Consider the following 27891-nt stretch of genomic DNA (forward strand, 5'->3'; position numbering starts at 1 on the left):
GCAACAAACCTGATTAACCTTAGCTCAATCATGGGACGATTTACAATTAACCTACCCAGTATGTCTGGACTCTGGGAGCAAACTGGAGCACCCAGGGAATCTCATGGGAGGACGTTCAGACTCCGGACAGAATGGAGCTACCATTGGGCTACCATGGTGTCCAACCAAGGCCTGAATGTTGTCTATGTCTTGTCTCAAGCAGACATGGGCTGCTTTATTTTCTAAGTTTGTGCAATCACTTGCTTTTGACCTCATGATGCAAGGACGGTCAATGTAGCTGGAGATGACTGGGCCTTGGACATTTGCCTGAGAATCCCCTGCAGTGATGAGGTAATCAACCTCCAAGAACAGCACAATCTTCCTTCATATAAGATATGACTCTGACCTCGGGAGTGCTTTCCCTTTGAATTCAATGACTTCAGTTTTGCTTGGATGCCTTGGTGCCTTACTTGGACAAAAGCTCCCTTGATGTCAAGGGCTTCACTCTCACCTCACCTCTAGAAGTTGGATATATGTGATCCTGTACAACACAAAAACTCATCAAGAGTGATCCTGAGCTTCCATTACCTGTTGGTTCAATTCTACTTTCCACTTCTACACTGACTTCTCTCACCTTCGGCCTCCAACACTTCTGATGCTGTCAGATGTATGGTTGAAGACTTCACTTCCCATCTTAGCACATTTCAACCCTCAGAACACAGCAGTGAGTTTGTCCATTTGACAGGGGGTGTTGGGTAGGCAATGATACAGGGAGGGATGAGATGAGGTGGGGGAGAGGGGGGAGTAATACAAGGAGATGAGATAAGGGGGGTCAGACAGGGATTAGAGATGAGGGGGTGAGAATGGGGGAGATTTTGGGGGGGTGTGAGACATGAGGAGAGGGTGAATTGGAGGGGGGTGTTGAGAGTGAGCTCATGAGGGGTGAAACTGGGATGAGATGTGGTGAGACCGAGAGAGTTAGATGGGGGGGTGATGGGGGTTATATGGAGGTGTATATGGGGGTTTAAATGGGGGGTGAGACAGGGGAGATGGAAGTATGAGACAGGGTGAGATGGAGGAATTAGATGGGGGGGCTTAATTTGGCTGGTAAGATGGAGGGTGTGAGATGGGGTGAGGCAGGGGTGCGAATCAAGTGTTGAGACTGGGGGGATGAGATGGGGAGGGGGTGAGACCCATTTGGGGGTGGTTGAAACAGGGGGGTTAGACAGGGGGGCGGGTGAGACCTGGGTGGGGGTGGTTGAGATGGGGGGGAGTGGTGAGACAGTTGTTTAGACAGAAGGTTGGATGGAGGAGTTAGATAGGATGGCTAGACAGGGTTTGAGATGAGGGGGTGGCCACAATTGCAACTGGACAATTCAATTTCGACAGTGTTCTTTCTTTCTCTTCTCTCTCAGAATGTTATGCATTTGTTACCGTGACTATTTGGATCTACAGACTGCAATCGACTCTCTCCAGCTCCCCACCCCACTCTCCTGAACATCAGTCTGTCCTCCCTGCAACTTAAAACACACTTGCTTTCTCATTTTTTCAATGCCGATGAAGAATCAGTGATCTGAAACATAACCATTGTTTCTCTCTCAATAGTCAAAGTGAAAGTAAATTTGTTATCAAAGTACATATATGTCACCATACACAACCCTGAGATTCATTTTCTTGCAGGCATACTCAATAAATCCATAACAGAATCAATGAAACAATCACACCAGCTTGGGTATTCAACCAACCTGCAAAAGACAAGAAACTCTGCAAATACAAAAATAAATGAAATAATAATAATAATAAATAGTGGCTGTCTGTTGTCTCCGACAATGACAGGAGACCTGTGTGGGAAGAGTTTTTAAAGTGGAAAAGACATTGCACTGGGGCAGTTTCATTCCCTTGACCTCAGAAATTGGGGTCCAGAGGCAAGAACAAGCATCACAAACTGGGGTCTTCTTTGGTTACAGTGGATGACCAAGCTGTCTTCTGTCATGCCTTCGCTCTCCATGGAGTTTTGCAGTACTCCCTTCCTGCCCGTTGGATTTTATTGAAGATCTCAGCCACCCAGTCTGTCAGAGCTGACATCAGAAGATGTCCTTACCTCAGCAGGGATATGAGGCCACCGGCTACCCTCACCTGGTTTAGCCCACCTGTCGAAGCGGGCCCGGGGTGTAGCCGCTGTCGCACACAAACATCTACTTGGAAATACAGATGAGAGCTGAGAGTCCGGCGGACACTCAAAGTGAGCAAGCTGCCCTGGAATGGGCACGACAAGCCCTTTTACCAGAGTTGCTGCCCTCTATGGATACTTCATTCATCTCAATAATAATAAATAAATAAGCAACTAATACCAAGAATATGAAATGAAGAGTCCTTGAAAAATTGAGCCCATAGTTTGTGAGAACGTTTCAATGATGGGCAACTGAAATTGAGTGAATTTATCCCCTTTGGTTCAAGAGCCTGATGCTTGAGGGGTAATAACTGTTCCTGAACCTGGTGGTGTGGTACCTCTTCCTAATGGCAGCAGTGAGGAGAGAGCGTGGCCTGGATGGTGGGTGCCACTGATGATGGATGCTGCTTTCCTGTGACACACTCCTTGTAGATGTGCTCAATGGAGGGCTTTAGTCATGATGGGCTGGGTTGTATCTGTTATGTTGGCTCTTAATAAAGACAAACTTGCGTTTGTAAAAACTAACACATTGTTTATTTACAGAATGGCTTCAGTTCAATCACATTTTACTTGGGACACTACAGTCTGCCAAGAGAGTGTGTGACCTGTTCACCAATGCCACTTCCAGTTCCGGGTGAACCTCCCACATTGCACACTGGAAAATTAACTTCTTTATTTTGAACACACATAAGAACACAGTACCCACTATCTTTTGTAGGATTTTCTGTTCAAGGGCATCGGTGTTTCCATACCAGGCTGTGTCACAGCCAGTCAGGACGTTCTCCATCACACATCTACAGAAGTTTGTCAAAGTTTCAGATGTCATGCTGACTCTTCCCAAACTCCTAAGGAAGTAGAGGTGCTGTCGTGCTTTCTTCATCATTGCCCTTACAATGTGCAGGACAGGTCTTCTGCAATGATAACACAAAGGAATTCTGGCATTTTCCATCACCTCCAGTTCTTTTTCCTTGTATGATAACCAAGAGTTAAATTACAAATAGATATCAGTAGAGTAGGTCAGCGGGGAGTCCAGGTATCATTCTGACAAATCTATTCTGTATGTGCTCTGACGAAGATGCATCTCCCTAAGGCACAGTGTTCAGAACTATTCATAGCAGTCCAGACTTGGTATAGCTACATCATAACTTCATATTTCTGGTCTTATAAATGTCAGGATTCTATCGGTCTATTTGATTTTTTGCACTTTCTGGTGACATTTGAATGATCTGTGAACCCAATTCTCTTTTTATTTCCAACTTCTTTAATTTTTCACCATTTTGAATGTTCTATTTCATATTGAAATGCATTGGCCCCATTTTCCCCATTAATGCACTCTATTGATATCTGTTTGCAATTTAACTCCTTCAAGCACACTGCTGAAAATGCTACCTTTGTGTCAACCGCAATGTGGTGACATGGTATTCCACACCATTATCCAAGCAATTCATCAATATGATGAATAGATGCAGATCCTGGCCAGGCATTAATTGTGGCACCTTGGAAATCTGATTAACTCCCCAATCTCTGTCTCCTATTCAACTAGCCAATTCCATTACCATATCAATAATTTGGCTTCGGTTCCATGATTTTCAGCTTCAACTACTGACATCTGATCAGGAACTTTATCAAATACCCTCTGGAAACCCAATTAAACAATATTCTTAGGCATTTCAACACCCATTACTATAGCCCCTTAAAAGATTTAAACAGGTTCATTAGACATGATCTACACTTTACAAAGCCATGATAGCTCTCTTGTGTGCTGCAAGATTTCAAAGTGTTCAGTCACTCTCTAAGTTACTTACTATTGTAATGTTCTGATCATGGATATTACGTAAATCATCTATTATTCATTGGATCTTCTCTCTCAACTCTTTAAAAGAACAGAGTAATAGCATAATCTTCCAACCTAAAGGAGGAATTACTGAATCAAGATAATTTCAGAGTATTGTTGTTAGGACACATTTGTACTTACCTGTAGTCATATACAGCAAAGGGAAATTAAAAAACCTTTGCAACATTTAGGGCTCATGGTCTCATGTAATTAATTGCCCTTTATGTATCAATGTCAATGTTGAACTATATAAAACAACTTTCCTGTCTGGTAGTGAACACAGAAAAGAAGTGCCTTCTCTACCTTGTTAGAAGTGCCTTCTCTACAGTCTGTTGCAAGTGTCTTTGTTTAAAAAGTACTTTGTTAATTTATTTTGTCACCCGTATTCTAGAGCCTTAGAGAATTAGACTCATGCTTCTCTTTGGAGAATATCTGTGCTGTCACTTTTTGTTATTTTTTTATTTTTCTCAGTTGCTGGTTGTGTCAGTTTTTACATTTTGTATGATTTCTCTTTTTATAGTGAATCTTTCCGTGGTTCATTTTCATGCAAATAGATTTTACCACTTAGAGCTGTAATCTGATCCAAATTGCTTTACTTTTTTCTTGGACAATTCACACTGATTTCTGGCACTTTACTCATTAACATGTAAAAGTCCTTGCTGAGGGCAGTATTCATCTCATCAAATGGAGGTCAGCTTTGCCGATTTAGGCTGACCCCGGGTTATGAACACCCAATTTAAGTCAAGTCGTCACTTTTATTGTCATTTCGACCATAACTGCTGGCACAGTACACAGTAAAAATGAGACAACGTTTTTCAGGACCATGGTGTTACATGACACAGTACAAAAACTAGACTGAACTGTGTGAAAACAACACAGAGAAGAACTAAAGTGCATAAAGTGCACAAAACACTGAAGGCATTACAATAAATAATAAACAATACAATAGGCACAGTAGAGGGCAGTAAGGTGTCAGTCCAGGCTCTGGGTATTGAGGAGTCTGATAGCTTGGGGGAAGAAACTGTTACATAGTCTGGTTGTGAGAGCCCGAATGCTTTGGTGCCTTTTCCCAGATGGCAGGAGGGAGAAGAGATTGTATGAGGGGTGCATGGGGTCATTCATAATGCTGTTTCCTTTGTGGATGCAGTGTGTAGTGTAAATGTCCATGATGGCGGGAAGAGAGACCCCGATGATCTTCTCAGCTGACCTCACTATCCGCTGCAGGGTCTTGCGATCTGAGATGGTGTAATTTCCAAACCAGGCAGTGATGCAGCTGCTCAGGATGCTCTCAATACAACCCCTGTAGAATGTGATGAGGATGGGGGTGGGAGATGGCCTTTCCTCAGCCTTCGAAGAAAGTAGAGACACTGCTGGGCTTTCTTTGCTATGGAGCTGGTGTTGAGGGACCAGGTGAGATTCTCCACCAGGTGAACACCAAGAAATTTGGTGTTCTTAACGATCTCTACCAAGGAGACGTCAATGTTCAGCGGGGAGTGGTCGCTCTGTGCCCTCCTGAAGTCAACAACCATCTCTTTTGTTTTGTTCACGTTCAGAGACAGGTTGTTGGCTCTGCACCAGTCCGTTAGCCGCTGCACCTCCTCTCTGTAAGCTGACTCGTCATTCTTGCTGATGATCCCCACCATGGTCGTGTCATTGGCAAACTTGATGATGTGGTTCCAGCTGTGTGTTGCAGCACAGTCGTGGGTCAGCAGAGTGAACAGCAGTGGACTGAGCACACAGCCCTGGGGGGCCCCCGTGCTCAGTGTGAGGGTGTTGGAGATGCTGCTCCCGATCCGGTCTGACTGAGGTCTCCCAGTCAAGAAGTCTAGGATCCAGTTGCAGAGGGAGGTGTTCAGGCCCAGTAGGCTTTATGGACATCTCTACATACGATTGACCTCCCATAATGTCATTCTGTCCAATAACTGTATGTACATATGTATATTTGTTCCTATAAAAATGAACTAGTTTCCTCTCTCTTTCTCTTTTTAGTGACAAGGTTCTTTTTATGCCATAAATTGCAGCTCTGTGGAGATTTGGTTACCATATTAAATTATTCTTGTGTATTTTACCACCTATTGAGAAAATTGACTTAAGGATATCTATTAACTGTGGACAGCCTACAGTATATCTGATTTTACGATCTGTTCCCTTTTTCCCTTTAAAACTCCATAATAAGCTATTCACATCGTGATTGCTATGAGGAAAGTGTTCATGCACAGTTAGGCAATTAACTGCACCACACTCATTACTAAATTTATTATGGCTTGCCCCCTTGCTGGTTTTGATTCTGATAGTTATTAGCACAAATTATATATGATGTTTTGAAAGTCATCATTGTGGTGTTTTTAATATTTCAATAATATTTGAGTAATATTGTAAATATACTGTTTGATTAAGCATTCTTTGTTGTTTACATAATTCATTACAGATTATATGTAAAAGTACGTGAATGGCATCCGTCATTATGCCACCACATCATAAGTACATGTCTCGCTAAAGTAAAAAACAAAAGGTACACGAGTTTTCCACAGCTCCGTGTTTTTCTTTCAATTAGTTTTATGTTTTGAAGTTACACATGAAATCTTAACATACAATTATGACAACAAATGACAGAAATCTTAGACTTTATGTCTTCTAAAATTCCAGGGTGGACCATGCACCTGCCAATTTCACAAAAAAATTACATTCCCAAGAAGTGAGCACTTGTTCAAATAATACAGTGCAAAACTCTCCTCTGCTTTATTTAATAGTACCCTCTGCTGGTCAATTTGCAACATGTCTAGCAAAACATGCAATGATTACCCTTAGTAACACACATAAGATGCTGGAGGAAATCAACAGCAACTTTCGAAAGGAAAAAGGAGTCAATGTTTCGGGCTGAGACACTTCATCAGGACTGGAAAGGAAGGGAAAGAAGCCAGAATAAAAAGTTGGGGGAGTGGGAATGAAGGTCAGGAGTACAAGCTGGAAGATGATAGGTGAAACCAGGCGAGGGGGAAGACAGTTGTGGAACTGATTACACGTACCCAGGTTTGATTTCAATATTCTCAAAGCATAGAATTAAACATTCCTGAACTAGAGGTAAAATCTTAACCAACCTCTGCATAATTAATACCTATAAATATTACAAACTTTGTATTTCTTCAAAGGGTTTGGTTTTCTCATTTAACTCATGAAATTTCAAACAATTACAGTGTTTTTATCAAGTAAGGAATTTCAACAATCCCTCCAAAATACAGTCACAAAATGATGTATTCAATTCATGTTATGCAGGAGGAACCCAGAGATCCATGAGCCAACCCTCAATAGAGGATCAGAGATGAAGAAGTCAGCAACTTTAAATTCCTCATTGTTATAATTCCAGAGGCCCCACATCTAAGTGCAATTATGAAGAAAGCTTCATAAACTTAGGAGTTTATGAAGATTTGGCATGACATGTAAAACTTTGACAAACGTCTATGGATGCGTAGTGGAAAGTATATTGACTGGCTGCATCACAGCCAAGGATGGAAACACCAATGCATTTGAATGGAAAATCCTACAAAAGTAGTAGGTACGGCCCAGTCCATCATGGGTAAAGCCCTTCCCACCACTGAGTACGTCTACATCTGTTGCAAGAAAGCAGTATCCATCGTCAAGAAGCCCCACCACCCAGGATATGCTCTTCTCTCACTGCTGCCCTCAGAAAGAAGGTACAGGAGCCTCAGGACTCACACCGCCAAGTTCAAGAATAGTTATTACCCCTCAACCATCAGGCTCTTGAACCGAAGGGGATAACTTCTCTCAATTTCACTTGAACTGTTCCCACAACCTTTAGAGTCACTTTCAAGGATCTTCATCTCATGTTCTCAATATTTATTGACTATGTGTATTTGTTTGTTTGTTTATTTATTTATTTGTTTGTTTGTTTGTTTGTTTGTTTATTTATTTATTATCATTTCTTTCTTTTTGTATTTGCAAAGTTTGTTGTCTTTTGCACATTAGTTGAACGTTCAGGTCGGTGTGGTCTTTCACTGATTCTATTATGATTATTATTCTATTATGGATTTATTAAGTATGCCTGTAAGAAAATGAATCTGAGGGTTGTATATGGTGACATATACATATGTACTTAGATAATAAATTACTTTGAACTTTGAGCTTGAACTTTCTTCTATTTCCCACTCTGGCCTCTTACTCCTTCTCTACCTGCTATTCACCTCCACCTGGGTCCCTTCCTCTTTCCCCTGTTCTGATAGTCCACTCTCCTCTCCTATCAGATTCCTTCATCTCCAGCCCTTTACCTTTCCCAACCACCTGGCTACACCTATCGCCTTGTAGCTGTCCTTCTTCCCCTCCCCTACGCTTTCATTCTGGTGTCTTTTTCCTTCCTTCTCAGACCTGAGAGAGGGTCTCGGCCCAAACCGTCGACTGCACATTTCCACAGATGCTGCTGGCCTGCTGAGTTCCTCCAGTAGTTTGTGTGAGTTGCTTTAGATTTCCAGCATCTGCAGAATTTCTTGGGTTTACTATTTTATTAGCTGGCCACCTTAAAATCAGTGCTAGAAAACTGAATTGTCAGCAGTTAGGCATTGAGTGCAGCACCTCGATCAAAATTAAACTTTTGTCAATTTTTGTATCAAAAATGAAAAATACTTCAATGATACTTTAGTCAAATCACTGTGAAATTATATTGTTGAACTGTTTTATTTAAATTTTGGCTCAGCTGATTGCACAGCTGATTTAGTCCTGATTTAGAAGATACTGGGTTAAATCCTGCTAAGAAGCATTCACACCAGAATTAGTTAGTTACCTACTGTCTGTTACACTGCTGGTACTTAGGGCATCTGTGAATGTCCTCCATCTCTGCCTATCATTGGCCATCTTCTCTATTGTGCCCCATTTGTGGTTTAGGGGGCTTTATTTCTGCCTCTATGATATGACACCAAGTTGTCTTTGGTTTCCTGCGTTTCCTCCGCACTTCAGGGTCCAGTGAAGTGCTGTCTTGATGATGGAGTTGGCCTCGCTTCTCATCATGTGCCCTATCCATCTCCAACATTTCCCCATGATGGATGTGGATATGTCTTCTTGTTGACATTGATGGAGTAGGGTGTGGTTGGAAAGAAAATACGGAAGATCTTTCAAAGGCTCATGGTGTGGAATATTGATTTCCCTCCCTCCACCTCTACCCTAGTTCTCAGCACCTCTGTGAATCTTGTTGGACATAATCTATGAATAATAAGCCATGAACGACTTCTTCTCCCTTTTTGCTTCCAATGCCTGGATTCCTCTCTATTTTTCCGGGACCGCTTGACAAGGTCATTCTCTGCCATGTGCCAAAATTCTGACCTGTTAAAGAGTGTAGACAGCTCTCAGCTCTGGTACAGCTTCACCTCAGAGTGGCTCCCTTCCTGAGTATAGAACTCTTTCACCATTTGCTGCCTTCAATCTGCCAGACCCTCCCCATCTGCTTTCACTGACGCCCAGTATATGTTGGCTATAACGATGCATTTCTGCAGTTATTTGTGCTAGCTTGCCAGTGTCATACACGGTTCATACATTCTAAATCCCAATTTTGGTCTTGACCTTGGTGGTGTTCAAGGCTTCCTTTAGTGTGCTAGCAGCTTCCTCTCGGTTTTCATTACTGTCAGTCAGACAAATCCTGGCTGGAGACTCAGGAATACCATCACGCACAGGTGTTGGGTTTTTCTTTGTTGTTTCTGTAACAATTCTTTTGACCAGTCTGGGTTGTTAGTCCTGAGCTGAACCCACAAACCTAGAGGACTGGTGGACCATTCTTCGTCTGTCCTCTGCCCTTTGTCCTGTTTGGCATGGGTGAGCCTACCAAGAGTCAATGCACAAGGCCCTGACTCTCGCCACCATACTGTAGCTCTCTGGGTCACTGAGGCACATGTGCCTCCAAATCCTACAACAAAGCTGTGGTCCTCTTGGAGGATCTGCCAATACAAAGCATTCTTTCAGATATGAACTTAAACTATTTGTTTCAAACTTCCAGAATCTTGCAAATGTTTTGATTTTCAAGGCTTTTTTCTTTATCTCAGTTGTAAATCAGCCACCCAAACATAAGCAGTTGATGCACAAATATATTCCTGACCTCGTTTATTTGCAGGTTGCATAGATCTGTCCAATTTTCTGCTGTGACATAATCGTTTAAACTTTTCTCAACTTTGAGGAATCCATGTTCACTATTCACAGAACCACGGTAGGGGAAGCGAGGCAGTTAGCGCGACATTATTGCAGCTCGGAGCGTCGGAGTTTGGTGGTCAATTCTGGCGCTGTCTGTGGGGAGTTTATATGTCCTTCCCGTGATCACTTGGCTTTCCTTCCAGTGCTCTGAGTTCCTCCCACAGGCCAAAGATGCATTGGGTTGATCAGTCTTTGTAAATTGACCTATGATCGGACTCGGGTTCAATAGATGGGTTGCTGGGGGCACAGCTGGTGGGGCTGGAAGGGCCTGTTCCGCGTTGTACTGCTGAATAAATAGAAGTAAAAATAAACCATGAAGCCATACAGCAGGGAAACCACTTGATCTATCATGTCCACACCAACCAACGAGTATGCGTCTACATTAACTCCAGCTTCTAGAACTTGGCCCATAGCCTCCTTTGCCAGACAGCTGAAGTGTCCGGACATTTCTTTAAAGCTGTCAGTGACTCTGCTTCCACTACTCTCTCAGGGAGTGTATTCCAGGAGCTTACCACCCTCCGGGTGAGAAGAAGGTCCCCTTCAAATCTTTAGGAAAGGATCAGATCGGTTAACAGAGTCATTAATATTAATCTTTCTCTTCTCTCCTTTCCTTCCTCAGGAATTAGTGAGATGTGTTGCTGAGGTAACCAGACATATAGGTTTCTTTGTGGGCTCCAGCAAGGGCATACCTACAGTACGGTGTGTAAGTCTTGGGCACGTACACACAGCTAGGGTGCTGAAGGCTTTTGCACAGTCCTGTAGTAATTTTATGTATTGCACTGTACTGCTGCCACAAAAAAAACCAAATTTCATGACATACGTGAGTGATGATAAACCTGGTTCTGATACAGGTCTGGACTGGGAGTGGGAAGCGGCAAGGAGAGGGGAATCATGGTTGGGAAAAGGGAAGGGAGAGGGGAGGGAGTGGCAAGCACCAGGGAGACATTCTAAAACAATCAATAAACCACTTGTTTGGATTCAAATGACCTTGCCTGGTGTCTCAGGGCTGGGTGTGTCTGCATCTGCATCAAAACCCTGCCCCTGGCACTCCTCTCCCACCTGACCCACACCCCTCCTGTGGCTCTCCATCTTCTGCCTTATGTTTCTGCCAGAAATACAAGCTTGCTCTCTGCTCCATGTTGACAATTATATATAATTGGCTGAGACTTTTGCACGCTACTGAATGAGCATCCAAGGGTCAATGTGGACTGAGGGATCTTTGATCTGCAGGAGCAGATTGAGAGAGAGGATAAAGTAGGAAACTTATTTTCTTACCCAGCCATAAGCAGTCAGCAAGTTGGTATGGCAGGAAGTTGGCTGTGAGTACTCCAGGCAAACACCTAGACCTCAATTCACACCCAGATCATCTGCACCTCCGAGAAAAAAAATTACTGTATTATCTTTGTTATGTATGAAAACAGTTTTGAACTTTGATCCACAGAAATTTTGGATAAAATTAAAGGAAAACATTGGCATCTTTATGAAAAAAAGAAAAACAAGAGCTAATGTTCTGAGTAGGAGGGCCAAAACAGCATTTTCTGTTTTTATTTCAGATTTCCAGCATCTGCAGTTTCCTGAATTCCAAGTAAAACTTGCCAACACGTTCTAAAAATTTGTATCATTTGATCAATGTCGCTGAAAATAGGAGGAAAATAAAGAACAGAAACTAATTTTGTGTGATGTTTCTCTTGTACTTTTCAGGACATCTTGCAACTTTTTATGGCCAATAAAATGCTTTGGAGGTTGAATTGTTGTTTTAATGTAAGGAAACAGGAACTGGGTTTGCAAATGGTGAGGTTACACTAATGGTTATGATAAAGGCACATTATCATTTTTATTTTATTCATTGAGAGTTAACTTTTGGCGAAGGCACCAGGTTTATTCTTTTGCTCTGCTCATCTTTGAAGTAATGCATGGATCTTTTACAGTCACTTGAGAGAGCAGATGGTGCCTTGCTGTAACATTACTTACATCCAAAAGACAACACCTCTGACATCACTCTTTCAGTGCAGCACTGGAGTGTCAGTCTGCATTTTTATGGTGAAATAAAATTTGAACCTCCTGACATCTGAGTCAGAGATGAGAATGCAGTCAACTGAGTCACAGCTGACACCTGAGAGAAAAAAGATATTTGACCCATCTTTTCCTGGAGATCGACCAATTTAACTATTTGTATGGACCAGCGTTCCAAAGTTTTACAGCAGCCTGCACCCAATAAAAATGAATCAGCTAGGCAAAGTGAAGAATGTAACAATATTTCCCCTATTAATCAGGCTTAGACACCACACCTCTGAAAGTGACTGAGGCTGATTTTTATCCACATCATTTCATATAACATAGTGTTTATGTAACCATATTCTAACTCATAAGATTCTGGGGAAATCACTCTATCTTTCTTGGAGATATTATTATAGCTTCTATAATAACTTTGTTTGGTATGTAATGCCTGTATACTGTTTGCTGGAAAAATACTCCACCTGCAATGTGTTGGCTGATGTGGTGTTACCAATAAACCTAACTGTTGGATTATTTTAACAATATTTTGTTAAGATTTTGAAATTTAGATTTAATGTTTATCTCAATTTCTCTGCTCAGTATTTCCTTGAACTACCTTGTTCTCTTGACCTTTTCCATATTCAAAAACTGAAAGTTATAAAATTCAAACCAAGCATTATGTGCTTTCTCCTAATTAGAGGACAGATTTCCACATGTGGGAGTCATGTGCAATGAGTCTTACTCAATCATTGAGATTTTCCATTTTTTTAGATGGAGCCTTCAGCTAAAATATCATTCTACTTTCTTAGAGTGTGGATAACATACAGCATTTAATTTCTGTTTTCCAAATGAGATGTTTATTTCATTGTATTCATCTGAGAGCTGTTAGTCCTACAGATTTTTTTAATGCAGTTTGCTTTCATCCTACAAGTCATTTTGATTTTAGAAGATATTTATAACATGTATCTTTGCTATGGATTTTCACAATCTTATTTCCATTTCCTTTGTGTGTAATAGTTTTCAATTTTTAATTTTTATGCTTCTACATAATTAACCCATTAGTTGCTTGTCTGTACTTTTTTACCTACGGCGTTCTCTTTATTTCGTTTTCTCTCATCAGCACACATCTATAAACCAGTCTCTAGATTTAATAAAGGGTCTGTACAGGAGATCAGAACAGAAGTCGTGCTTTTCTACTGCCTGAATGGGTGCAGAATTAGAGGTACAACATTCACATATACCATCTGTCCTGAACTTGGATTGAGCAGGACACACTGTAATTTCTTCCTTTAATGAAATAATGACACCTTGCATTTCTATCAAGATTCTGGTTAGAATAGAGGGACACCCTTTTAGAATGGAGGTGAGGAGGAATTTCTTCAGCCAGAGAGTGGTAATCTGTGGAATTCATTGCCACAGATGACTGTGGAGGCCAGGCCATTGGGTTTATTTAAGGCAGACATTGATTAGTCAGGGCATGAAGGGATACGGGGAGAAGGCAGGAGACTGGGGCTGAGAGAGACAATGGATCAGCCATGATGAAATGGAGGAGCCAATTCGAGGGCCAAATGACCTAATTCTGCTCCTATATCTTACATTCTCATTAATTGGTAGTTTACTGCACTCTGTTAAATATCAGTTAAATAGTAGGGAAGGCACCTTTGATCTGACTTCATCTTCATATTTTCCTCACTTGCCTCCTCTCCAGACATTTTATTCTATTACTTCATGTTTATTTCCACTTCCATCCACATTGTGTCTTACTGAGTTACCTTAATCTGTAAATCTGCATGATGATGTCCTATGATGAGCAGAGTTATTATAAATGTAACTCTTACCTAACAGGCTGGTATACGTCTAGGGGAAAAGGAGATCCAGCCACTCACCAACCCCACCTCCCGTACATGCAGGTGCTGTGAGAATCAAGTTTATGCCGCGCGTACACACACAATATCAAATTCACACCAAATACCATTATTGAATACACTTTAAAGATTTTACTAAAACTAAAAGAGTACTATGCAATACAGTATATATGAAAGAAAAGAAAATGAAGTAAAAGGTGCCAACTTATCAAAGTTCAGTCAGTTTAGTGCACATCGTTGGAGCTCAACCATCGAACCATTTGACCCCTCGTCACTTTCCTCCGACCTCCATGTCCTCGCACCTGGGACCACCCTGGTGGTTGACCGAGCAGTGCAGCGCACGTCCACCTTCCTCCGCGTCTCCTTCCCGCCTCCCCTGAAAAGACCGCGAAACCCCCAAGCTCCCAGCCTCACAAGACAAAATAACATTCCCCATTGGTTAAAAAATGAATACAATCCCCATATCAGCAAGTCCAAAGCTAAACAACTGCGAGAGAAAACACTTATCAAACATAAAAGCATTCCTACTCTAGCAAACCAAAGAAGCCATTTTGATTAACATACACAGTACATTGTACATAAACAATCGTGCTTTTGATAAACCCACCATTATTTACTGACACCACACATTTCCATCTGCATTTCAGATCAGTTCAGTTATACCTGATTCAAGTAACGCACTCAAAAATCATTTACAATGTCTGGTAATCAGTGATGGTTCTCCATTTACACTTCCCAATCAACGGAATAAAAGATCCCCAGGAGATGAGATGGCATGGGTGCCAAGGGAACAACAAGGCACTCGTCAGGGACTTTACATCAGTATGCTCATGTACAAAACACAGCAGATACAAATTGCCACGGCATCCAGGGAACCATGGCAACGGATGTGCCAGCTCCCTGGAGTATAGGTAATCTGATTTCCACAAGTTTATTTTACATGCAAACAAATGTGTTGCTGGCCATAAATCATGGATAATCCCAGTAAAGCGGGCAATAATCACCACTTGTTCACAGCATATCCAATACAAACACATCCGAATGCTGCACTTCCAATTCGTCTTAAATTGCTATGTGTCTCCACAAAGAAATGAACTGAAGCTGCCCAAATTATTTTCTGTCAAGAAATAATGGAAAGGTGGTTTTAATACTGTCATTGACAATTCAGGGTAGCTGGCTTGTATGGACTAGAAGATGAAGACGTGATGGAAATTAACCATAAATCATAAATTATTTCACTTCTGTTGGCCTGCACAAAAAGCTATTTCTTTGAAATATTTTATTTGCTGATCTTTTGGTCCTCAAACTTTTTTGAATTTGTAAATAGTTTTTACTGTGTTGTATCTCAAATTTTGCCTCAGTTTTCCCCGAGAACAACTTTAAATGAGGGGTGCTCTTTGCTTCTCAGATCTTTACCTTGGTAAGTGCATTTACTCAGAGGAGGGCTTCCAGACAGCCGACACTAAATTGTGAAAAGATGCAAAGAGTGCTAATATTGTTTTTCTTTTTCTGAAAATTAATCAGGTCATCACTTCAACTTTACAGAAATGGAGCAGAAATATCCTACTGTACGACAGCAATGTGTTGCTGGAACTGAGGATTAGAATGGTGAGACAAAAGAGCGAGGTTTAATAGTGAATAAACAAGAATTGATGAACAGTAGTGGCCCTGAACTCCTGCAGATAACCTCTTTTCCATAACTGTGCCTTCATGGTGGGACATCTTCTGCAAAGCTTAGATCCACATCTGACTTTGACGGAGCATCAATACTGAGTGAATGCCTCAGATTTTGCAAATAATTGCCATCTATTTCAAATGAAACAGCTATGCTTAGTTAATAGGTATGAAACAGCATCAGTTGCTTGGACTTGTTCTAGAGCTATGGAGTTAATGTGGATGAATTAAAATCTTCAGGAAATAAAGCCTGTTTACAATTTAACTTCAACTGATACTTTAAGGCCATTGAAACCTATCACTGGGAGCAAGACTTTCTGATTTTGTCCCATTGAAACCACACAGGGGAAGTTTGTGTTACTTGGCAGTCACTGAAAGCTTAAGAATGACATCAGGGAAGGCATTAAGTGGCCATCTCCTGAAACAACACATCCCTGCCACTTAAAACGCAAATCAGAACATACTGTATCTGTCTTATCATTTAATATTCTGGCTAGTTGCATATTCAGACATCCCTCGGCACTGTAATAAAAACAGTAAAATTTTGGTCGCAGTTTGTGCTCAGAAGCTTTCAGAACAGACACCAGTGCTGAATAACACCCACAACGTGCCAGACGAGCTCAGTAAGTCAGGAAGCATTTATCGGGGGGAATAAACAATCAATGATTTGGGCCAAAACACCTTATCAGGACTGGAAAGGAAGGGGATAGAAGCCAGAATACCAAGGGGAGGAAAAGGAATGGTTTACAAGCTGGCAGGTGATAGGTGAGACTGATGAGGGGGAAAGTGAGTTGGTGGGGAGAGGGAGGAAGTCGAAAGGTGGAAGAGATGAAGAAGAGGGAATCTGACAGGAGAGGACAGTGGACTTCGGGAGAAAAGGAAGGAGGAGTGGCCCCAGAGGAAAGTGATAGTAGGTGAGAGGAAAAGGAGTGAAAGTGGAACCAGTACTGGATATTTGAAGGGATTCTGTTAGATGAGATATGCAACGACTGTAAATTTGTAATTTTGCGAAGTTACCTTACTATATTCAATATGTTAAAGTAGGTGATCGTAGCCATTGAAACTGTAGTTAATCATTTATTTTTATCTTTGTGATTAAGAACTGTAAAACGTTTTGTCAGGGGTATGAGATTTTCTAGGACTCTGTCTCTCAGTTTAAATATCCACCCAGACCAAACCTGTGACAGACCTGACAGCAAGATCCGTGTCCATCATTCTCCTGTACTATCATCCTACTCCTGGCATGATGAGCCCCTGGCACTGGGATTAGTCCAGAGATTACTCCCTTGGATATCCTGCTCTTCAGCCTCTTCCCTAACTCCCTATACTCACTGAACTGGACCTCTTTCCCCTTTCTACCACAGTGTGTCATTGGTGCAAATGTGCACAGCAACATCTTACTGCTCACTCTCCTTCAGAATCTCCTCACATTCCCTTGAGAATCTGCTCACTCCCCTCAAGAATCTGATCACTCTCCCTGAGAATCTCCTCACATTCCCTCGAGAATCTGCTCACTCCCCTCAAGAATCTGATCACTCTCCCTGAGAATCTCCTCACATTCCCTCGAGAATCTGCTCACTCACCCTGAGAATCTGTTCACTCTCCCTGAGAATCTACTCACGCTCCCTCGAGAATCTGCCCACTCACCCTGATAATCTGCTCACTTTCCTTCGAGAATCTGCTCACTCACCCTGAGAATCTGCTCACTCACCCTGAGAATCTGCTCACTCTCCCTCGAGAATCTGCTTACTCTCCCTGAGAACCTCCTCACATTCCCTCGAGAATCTGCTCACTCACCTTGAGAATCTGTTCACTCTCTCTCTTTCTCGAGAATCTGCTCACTCACCCTGAGAATCTGCTCTCTCCCTCAAGAATCTGCTCCCTCGAGAATCTGCTCTCTCCCTCTCTCTCTCTTTGAGAATCTTTTGCTGCTGTTCGCTAACATCCTGGACCCTAGCACCTGAGAGGGAACACACCATCCTGACTTCTCTTTTGCAGCTACAAAATCCGCTCTCTCTCGCCCTAAACTACTGCCACTGGCCTGGATGGTGCTGCTGTGCCCTGGTGGGTCATCTGGCCCTCCCCCCACCCACCAGCAGTGTTGTTGAGGAGAATGGCCACAGAGTACCCTGATCTGACTGCTTACACCTTTCATTTCACCTAGAGGTCATCTATCTACCATCTGAAACCTAAACTCTGGGTGTGACCACCTGAGGAAAAGACTTATCTATTCAGTTTCCAGCCTCCTGAATGGTCCTCAGTGCATCCATCTCCAGTTCCTTGACCCTGTCAATCACCAGCTGAGGTTATGCGCACTTCCTGCAGATGTAGTCATAGAAACATAGAAACATAGAAAACCTACAGCACAATACAGGCCCTTCAGCCCACAATGCTGTGCCGAACATGTACCTTCTTTAGAAATTACCTTGGGTTACACATAATCTTCTATTTTGCTAATCTCCATGCGCTTATCCAGGAGTCTCTTAAGAGACCCTGTTGTATCCACCTCCACCAGCGTCACCTGCAGCCCATTCCATGCACTCACCACTCCCTGCATTAAAAAATTACCCCTGATGTCTCCACTGTACGTACTTCCAAGCACCTTAAAATTGTGCCCTCTTGCGTTAGCCATTTCAGCCCTGGGAAAAAGCCTCTGACTATCCACACAATCAATTCCTCTTATCATCTTATACACCTCTATCAGGTCACCTCTCATCCTCCATCACTCCAAGGAGAAAAGGCCAAGTTCACTCAACCTATTCTCATAAGGCATGCTCCCCAATCCAGGTAACATCCTTCTAAATCTCCTCTGCACCCTTTCTATAGTTTCTACATCCTTCCTGTAGTGTAGTGACCAGAAATGAGCACCGTACTCCAAACAGGGTCTGACCATGGTCCTATAAAGTTGTAACATTACCTCTCGGCTCTTAAATTAATTCCTACGATTGATGAAGGCCAACACACTGTATGCCTTCTTAACCACAAAATCAACCTGCGCAGCAGCTTTGAGCATCCTATGGACTCGGACTCCAAGATTCCTCTGAGCCTCCACACTGCTAAGAGTCTTACCCTTAATACTATAGTCTGCCATCATATTTGACCTACCAGAAATAACAACCTCACACTTATTTGGGTTGAACTCCATCTGCCACTTCTCAGCCCAGTTTTGTATCCTATCAATGTCCTGCTGTAACATCTGATAGCCCTCCACACTATCCACAACACCCCCAACCTTGTGTCATCAGCAAATTTACTAACCCATCCCTCCACTTCCTCATCCAGGTCATTTATAAAAATCATGAAGAGTAGGGGTCCCAGAGCAGACCCCTGAGGCACACCACTGGTCACCAACCTCCACACAGAATATGACCTGTCTACAACCACTCTTTGCCTTCTGTGGGCAAGCCAGTTCTGGATCCACAAAGCAATGTTCCCTTGGTTTCCATGCCTCCTTACTTTCTCAATAAATCTTGCATGGGGAATCTTATCAAATGTCTTACTGAAATCCATACACACTACATCCACTGCTCTACCTTTATCAATGTGTTTAGTCACATCCTCAAAAAATTCAATCAGACTCATAAAGCACGACCTGCTCCTGCACATCCTTTCTCTTAATATCTACATACTGAAGCTTTTCAGTCTGCTGTAAGTCATCGCTACAATCGCCAAGATCTTCTTCTGCAGTGAATACTGAAACAAAGTATTCATTAAGTACCTCTGCTACCTCCTCTGGTTCCATACACACTTTTCCACTATCACACTTGATTGGTCCTATTCTCTCATGTCTTTTACTCTTGCTCTTCACATACTTGTAGAATGCCTTGGAGTTTCCCTTAATCCTGCTCATGGCCCCTTCTGACTCTCCTAATTTCATTTTTAAACACCTTTCTACTAGCCTTATCATTTTCTAGATCTTTATTATTACCTAGTTTTTTGAACCTTTCATAAGCTTTTGTTATTTTCTTGACTAGATTTTCAACAGCCTTTGTATACCACGGTTCCTGTACCCTACCATCCTTTCCCTGTCTCATTGGAATGAACCTGTGTAGAACACCACGCAAATATCCCCTGAACATTTGCCACATTCCTGCAGTACATTCCTGAGAACATCTGTTCCCAATTTATGCTTCCAAGTTCCTGCCTGATAGCCTCATATTTCCCCTTACTCCAATTAAACGCTTTCTTAACTTGTCTGTTCCTATCCTTCTCTAGTGTTATGGTAAATGAGATAGAATTGTGATCACTATCTCCAAAGTGCTCTCCCACTGAGAGACCTGACACCTGACCAGGTTCATTTCCCAATACCAGATCAAGTACAGCCTCTCCTCTTGCAGGCTTATCTGCATACTGTGTCAGGAAACCTTCCTGAACACACCTAACAAACTTCCATCTAAACCCTTCGCTCTAGGGAGATGCCAATCAATATTTTGGAAATTAAAATCCCTCATTGCGACAACCCTGTTATTATTGCAACTTTTCAGAATCTGTCTCCCTCTCTGTTCCTCAATGTCCCTGTAATGGCCACAACATCATAGCTCCAAGTACTGATCCACGCTCTAAGCTCATCCACTTTGTTCATGATGCTTCTTGCATTAAAATAGACACATCTCAAACCATCAGTCTTGAGTGCAACCCTTCTCTATCACCTGCCTATCCTCCCTCTCACACTGCCTACAAGCTATCTCTATTTGTGAGCCAACCACCATTTCCTCCTTCAGTTCAGTTCCCACCTCCCAGCAATTCTAGTTTAAACTCTCCCCAATAGCCTTTGCAAACCTCCCCACCAGGATATTGGTCCCCCTCAGATTCAAGTGCAACCCGTCCTTTTTGTACAGGTCACGCCTGCCCCAAAAGAGGTCTCAGGACCTCATCCCTTTTCCTACCTATGTCGTTGGTACCAATATGTACCACAAGCTCTCCCTGTTCAGGATGTCATGGACGCAATCAGAAACATCCCGGACCCTGGCGCCTGGGAGGCAAACAACCATCTGTGTTCCTTTACTGCGTCCACAGAATCGCCTGTCTGACCGCCCTAACTATAGAGTCCCCTATCACTGCTGCCATCTTCTTCCTTTCCCTACCTTTCTGAGCCACAGGGCCAGACTCTGTGCCAGGGGTGCGACCACAGTTGCTTCCCCCAGGTAGGCCGTCTACCCCAACAGTAATCAGACATGAGTACTTATTGTTAAGGGGGACAGCCACAGGGGTACCCTCTAGTATCTGACTCCTGACCTTTCCTCTCCTGACTGTTACCCATTTACCTATTTCCCGAGGCCCTGGTGTGACTACCTGCATATAACTCCTCTCTATCACCTCCTCACTTTCTCTGACCAGACAAAGATCATCAAGCTTGCATCTCCAGTCTCCTAACGCGGTCCCTAAGAAGCTGCAGCTTGACGCACTTGATGTCCTACCTCCAATATCCAGTACAGAACACCAGCTTCGTAGGCATACTTCCCATTGCTATTCTTCACAAGTAACTTACCTCGCCTCAACCTGTTATCGCCAAAGCCCTCCTACTGTGGCTCCCTCTACTCAAACGCCCGCTCTATAAAGCTGTCTTCTTTTTAAATTCTTCCCACTGGTCTAACTCGCTGATCTCCATACGCTCGCACAGTCATGCCTCGATCAAACCTTTGAAGAAAATATTCTCTCCTTTTAAATTCATCGGGAAGACAGACCATCAGGTATCCTGAATCCCACATCTCACAGAAAGAACGCTTGCCTACACTTGCTTTACCTCTAACTTCTCAGGCTTAGTTTCGAGCCTATGCCTGTTCCTGTGAGCCAAAGCCTGCCCACTTCAACAATGGCCACTCTAACAATAGCTTCTTTTTATTGTCCCCTGCCAAATGCCTAAAAGGCCATGATGATTGCAGTCCACTGAAAGTCCTGAAAGGCCCCGAGCTCTTTCTGAATCTTGTGCAGGCTTGCCAACGAATGACCTCCTGTGATGACTGTAGCCCACCAAAAAGGATGCTTTTGGAATGTGGGAAGATACCGGAACAGCTGGAGGAAACCCATGCAGTCACGGGGATACATGCAAACTCCGTTTAGAAAGCGGCAGGAATTGAACCCCATCATTGATCGCGGGTGCTGTAAAGGGTTGTGCTATCTTTTGATACAATGGAGTCTTACCTACATCCCACTAATCTAGAAGTACATCATTTAAATGTCTTATGAAAGTTCATAGACACTTCAGAAACCATTAAGTTGGGGTGTGGAACTACATCTTATAGCTTTAAACTTGGTGTATTTTCAAAGTTACAAGTTGCATTCATGAAACATTTGTTCATTCGGCTGCATTTTGCTGCATCAATGGTTTGATGTCAGCTTTCCTGAATTCTGTGGCTGTGCACTGAAATGCAAAATTTAGGTGTGCACTGGGGCTCACATACTGGAATGTCTCATGTCCTGTGTCATGATCTTGCTCAGAACTGGGCATTTGTGTCCTCTCCTCAGCATTATGCCACCCAAAGTTGGACGCTGGATCTGAAAGGATTCTTAAAAATTGTATTCGATCTTAAATGTTTTAAATATATTTGTATAACTGAATAATTACATTAAATATGTAGTTTTTATATTTTAAAATTATTGTTTAAATCTTTGCCTATTCTCGATCTCGATCATCAAAGGGTTTTAGAATCAGTCAAAAAGGCATTAGACTGCAGTGAATTGGCAATTGGTGAGACCAGCAGTGATGGAGATGCATTACCTCAGTGGTGACCTTCACTAAGTTGAGAAGGCGAGCTTGTAGCTTATTAGGAAAGGAGATGCTGAGGCAGTGTTGGAGAGCCTCTGTGGGGCACGCTGGAATCTATATTTGGGTCAAGGGCAGGCTCGGCCTGTTGGTGCTGCTCTCTAGTGTTTGCTCAGTGCTATTCCCCAGTTTTCACTTGGTGCTGCCCTCTGGTGTTCTCTCCAGTGTGTGCATGGTGAAAGATCAAGCTGGACCAGGATAAGTCAGGCCGCTCAGGGTCTTGGGCTATATTACCTTTACATCTTTGTATTTTTTTTTCTGAAACCATAGCCATATAAGCTATTCTGCTATGTGCAGTGTGCTGTGTGCTATTGGCAATGTGTTTTGCACCTTGGCCCTGGATAAATGTTGTTTCATTTGCCAATATTCATGTACGGTTGAATGATAAGTGAACTTGAGCTGGGGATCTGTCACTTGAGAGCAGGTTGCTCAGCTGCATGCAACTATTATGTGGATAACCAGAGATTGGCTTGATCCATAAGGCTGAAGTGAAAAAAAAAACTTACTTACTGTTGTAAACGCATAGCTGGTGAGAACAAGAAACTTCTGGATTAAGTATGATCCAGGCCAATATGTTAAATATCGTCAATTATAAAAATGCCACTCACAGTAGAGAGTTGTATGCTTATTCTATTAAATCCCCCAATCCTGAGATGCATTGTGATATTTTCCAAGTCTCTTTTCCCTTTTGAAACAACTCTGTTAAGGGTAGATTATTGATATAATTTTATTGATCTTAATTAACCTCCTCTGTATTCTTGATGATGCCTTTACAATTTGTGAAATATCTATGGCTCAGCAGCTGATGGCTTTATTTTACGTTATTGCTTTTGTCGGGCACTTCTACTTCCTTACATTTAGTCATTTTCAGAAGAGCAATGTGGGACCTTTTATTGACCTTTCCATATATGCTGTGAAAAACAATGAAATGCCAAATTTATCCTGGGAGGTAAGTCTTATCATTAGATTCACATCAGCAGTTGATTATTTCCCAGGTCCCCATGCTTAGCTTTGCTGAAACATACATTTTAATTGAAAATGTGCGCTGTTCTGAGATAATTCTTTTAATAGCTCAATGAGCTTATGAGAGCAATTGCTTGGCATACACATGAACCAGATCAAGTTGTAGTAATAATGAATGTGTCAGCATTGATAAGAACATGTAGGCTTAGCAGCCTGAAGCACCGAGCACACCCTGCTGATTTTGGATTAATCTATCGATTTAATGAGGCTTGTAAATTGATCAATCGAGGTATCAAATCCCCTCTGCCCTCGACATGTAAACCTGTGCTTTGTAAGTGAACAGGTCCGATTTTGCTGAGTAAATGATGCAAGGCTTTGCAAGTAGATGGCTGTGCTAAAAGGTACAGGCTGTGTGCAAAACGGCACAAGTTTCGTAACGATGCCAGCTTCCCACCCACCTATGAATTAGTGTCGGTTGTACACAATTACTATTGGGAGCATAAACTGTGCGACTTGCTTATGTGTGGAATATTAACCATTTTCTAAATTGTACTGTATGTCAGCCACTTCAGATCAGAACTAATTTCAGCTAAGGCTGCAAGGTTCCAGAAATAGCATTTGTACTATTTTTTTTAATTTGATATCAGAGAGAGGAATGATTGTTCCATTGTCCTTTCAATAACTCCTTGATTCTTTCATGGATCACAGAGGAGCATCATCATTAAACCATTTATGTTAATAAAGATATCTGCCATTTCAATTTAAGATTCTTTTCAAGCGAATGATCCACCAACCTTGTGGGGAGTGCTTGGGAAAATCGGCAGCACAGTGATCACAGATTGGGGTGAAATTCCCCCCGCCGTCTGTACATTTCTTCTGGTGAATGGCATGAGTTTCCTACAGGCACTTCGGTTTCCCCTCGTACCAGACATATGGACATATGGCTACGGTTAGGATTGGTAAGTTGTGGGCATGCTGCTGGGGAAATTGCAGCAAAGCAAGGGTTAAAGAGTATGCCACCGAACAAAAAGCAGGCATTTTGGACAGCATTCTCTGTGTTAAGGCTCATGAATGCAACAGTCAAGGTAAGCTGTCAGAGGCAGTGTGGAGGATGTGGTCATTGAGAATCTAACTCCCATACAATCTTCCTGTATAAGCTTGGGAACCAAGGCCACTGAGCACACCCAGAGAAAAAAAATGATGAAAGGGAAGGATTCCAGGGCAACCCTTACTATTGGACAGTTGTTTTACTAATGGTCTTTAACATGTGGTTGTTCCTCTCCATGCCTTGTGGTGAATTGGGCCATTTGCCATTTCTTTATCCTTTCTCTGTTTTTTACGAGGCCAAGTTTCTAGCTCAATGTTCAGATGTTCAAGGAGCCAGCCGGATTCAAACTCGGGACCACTCACCTCAAAGTCCAGTGCCGATGCCACGACACCACCGTCTGGCTAACACGTGGATTTAATTGATAATCAACATCTGAAATACGTATTAAGGTTGGTACTTAAATGTGCAAATGATGGGATTCAAAAGAACACAAAGTTTCTGCTGGATTACTATTTGTAAAGAACTAGACATCTTCTGTATAAAAGTGGCATTTCTTTGTTCAAACTTCAGAGCAGTGTGGGTGACAGGGGCCGTGCTGTTCTCCTTGTGCACAAGGAAATGAAGCGTGGTTGAGGAACAAGCGCAAGTTGTTAATCGGCGTCTGCACTATGTTGTTGCCAGAACTGTGTCAGCACCTGCGGACTGCCCTCAGCACAATCCTCGTTACATTTCACTGTATGTTTCAACATACGCAACAAAAAAAGCTAATCCTTATCTTTATTCTATCACATTCCTGTCCGATGACCTCTAATCATCGCTTTTCAATTTTCTTCTCATTCTGCAGTGATAGTCCCACACTAATTTCTGTTTTTGCCACGATGCTCCAGGCTATGTGTTTTTTTTCTTTAAAAACCAGAATATTTTTTCTTCTTCTTAATATCAGTGCCATTGATCACCAGCCTGGATTTGATTCCCACTGCTGTCGATAAGCAGCTGATATGTTCTCCCCGTGACTGTGTGGCTTTCCTCCCGCATTCCAAAGACGTACGATTATGGTTCGGGTTGGTAAGCTCTGAACATGCCATGTTGCCGTGTGGGCTGCCACCAGCACAGTCCTCACACTGACTTGATTTGTTGTGAAGGTGCATTTCACTGTCCGTTTCAATGTTCACAGCAAATAAAGCTAACCTATTCATATTATACCCATCTTCCAGCTCTCGATCCATGGTCTTCTAAGCAATTTCAGTCCTCACCCGGACACTTGTCAAACGTTCTCAGCCACTCTGTTTCCAACACTCCCTTAAAATGTGCATTCCAGGTACTCACCCTCTGAATGGAAAAGCTTCCAATCATATCCCCTCTAAGTATCTAAATATCTTACCCCTTACCCTAAATCTATGTCCTCTGTCGCCAAAAGTATACAGGTGTACTGTGAAGAGCACTAACCACTGTGCTGTTGTGTTTTTGTGTATGGATGCTTGTGACAAGCAATGTTCCACATGTATCGGTGCTAGCAGCCTTGTGCTTAGTAATACAGGTGAGAGGCTAGGATGTGGGTGTAGGAGGCATGATCAGCAAGTTCACCTCAAGATTGGTTGAGTTGTTGATGGTGTAGAGGAGAGGCTCCCAACCTGGGGACCAAAAATGGAATTTAATTCTGATAAAAGTGAGGTAATGTACTTATGGAGTACTAATGAGGCTAGGTCAGATGCCATGAATAGGAGTAATAAAAAACAGAGGGAGCTCAGCAGGCAAGTGCAGAAATCCTTGAAGGCATTATCACAGGGAGGTAACATGGGATAGAGGCCTTCGCTAGTGAGAGAACAAGAGCAAATGATGGGATTGAGTACAAGAGCAGGGCAGTTATACTCCAACTTGGTCAAACCTCAGCTGCAGTAATATATATACTTCTCAGTCACCACATGAAAGGGAATTGTAGGGAGAGCGTGCAGAGGGAAGTTACCAAGATGTTGCCCAGACTAGAGTATTTCAGTTATGAGAGGAGACAAGAGAGGCTAGCCCTGCTTTCTCTGGAATGGAAGAGGTTCAAAGGAGACACAGGTAAATAAATTGAGGAATATTGAGAGGTTAATCTGCAGGAAACTTCTCCCCCATTCAGAATTGAATAAAATTAGAATCAGAATCAGGTTTAATATCACTAGCATACATATGTCATGAAATTTGTAGTTTTTCAGCAGTACCTTGCAATGCATAATAATTTCAAAGAAAACTATAAATTACAATAAGATATATATATATAATTAAATTAATGAAGTAGTGCAAAATGAGAGCAAAAAATAGTGAAGTAGTGTTCATGGGTTTAATGTCCGTTCAGAAATGATGTCAGAGTGGAAGAAACTGTTCCTGAAATGTTAAGTGTCTGTCTTCAGGTTCCCATACCTCGTCCCTAATGGTAGCAATGAGAAGAGGGTATATTTTAGGAGATGGGGGTCCTTAATGATGGATGCTGCCTTCTTGAGTCATTACCTTTCGAAGGTGTCCTTGAAGATGGGGAGGCTCGTGCAGATGTTGGAGCTGGTTGTGTTTACAACCTTCTCCAGCTTTTTCTGATCCCGTGCAGTAGCCCCTCCATACCTGATGGTGATGAAACCAGTAGGAATGTTTTCTAAGGTACACCTTCATAAATGTGAGAGAGGTAATTCTTGAGGAAATCTGTGAACTTGCTGATCATGCCTCCTACATCCATACCCAAGCCTCTCACCTGTATTACTAAGCACAAGGCTCCTAGCACCGATACATGTGGAACATTGCTTGTCACAAGCATCCATACACAAAAACACAACAGCACAGTGGTTAGTGCTCTCCACGGTACACCTGTATACGTTTGGCGACAGAGGACATAGATTTAGGGTAAAGACTAAGAGAAGAGAGTGTTGGAAACAGAGTGGCTGAGAGCATTTGACGAGTGTCCAGGAGAGCACTAAAATTGCTTAGAAGACTATGGATCAAGAGCTGGAAGTTGGGTATAATATAAATAGGTTTCCACTGGGTGGGGTGAATGGCCTTTTCCTGTGCTGTATGAATCAATAACTCTGTGACCTGGGTCTCCTCCTGTGTCGTGGCCCGGTCCGGGTTCTGAGTTCCGGTTCGCGGCCCGCGGGCTCCGGACTCCACGTCCTCCCACTGTCCCTTGTTTCGGTTTGACTAAACCATAAACACCTGACGCTCATCTTGTTGCCTGGGAATATAAGTGGCCCTGGGATTGAGTGTGGTTGGGGGGTTGTCTTGTCAAGCTTCCCTGGCAAGATTCTCATGGAGCAAATGGCTGGTACGGCCACTTGCCGTCTTTAGGCTGCATTGGAGAACCATTGCTTCTTGGAGCCTTACTGTTGGTAGTCAGAGCTGTCATTGCGGTACGGATTCGGCCGTTTCCCGGGCCAGCTGGGTGGCCAT

Source organism: Hemitrygon akajei, chromosome 5, assembly GCF_048418815.1.
Source record: "Hemitrygon akajei chromosome 5, sHemAka1.3, whole genome shotgun sequence".
Lineage (NCBI taxonomy): Eukaryota > Metazoa > Chordata > Chondrichthyes > Myliobatiformes > Dasyatidae > Hemitrygon > Hemitrygon akajei.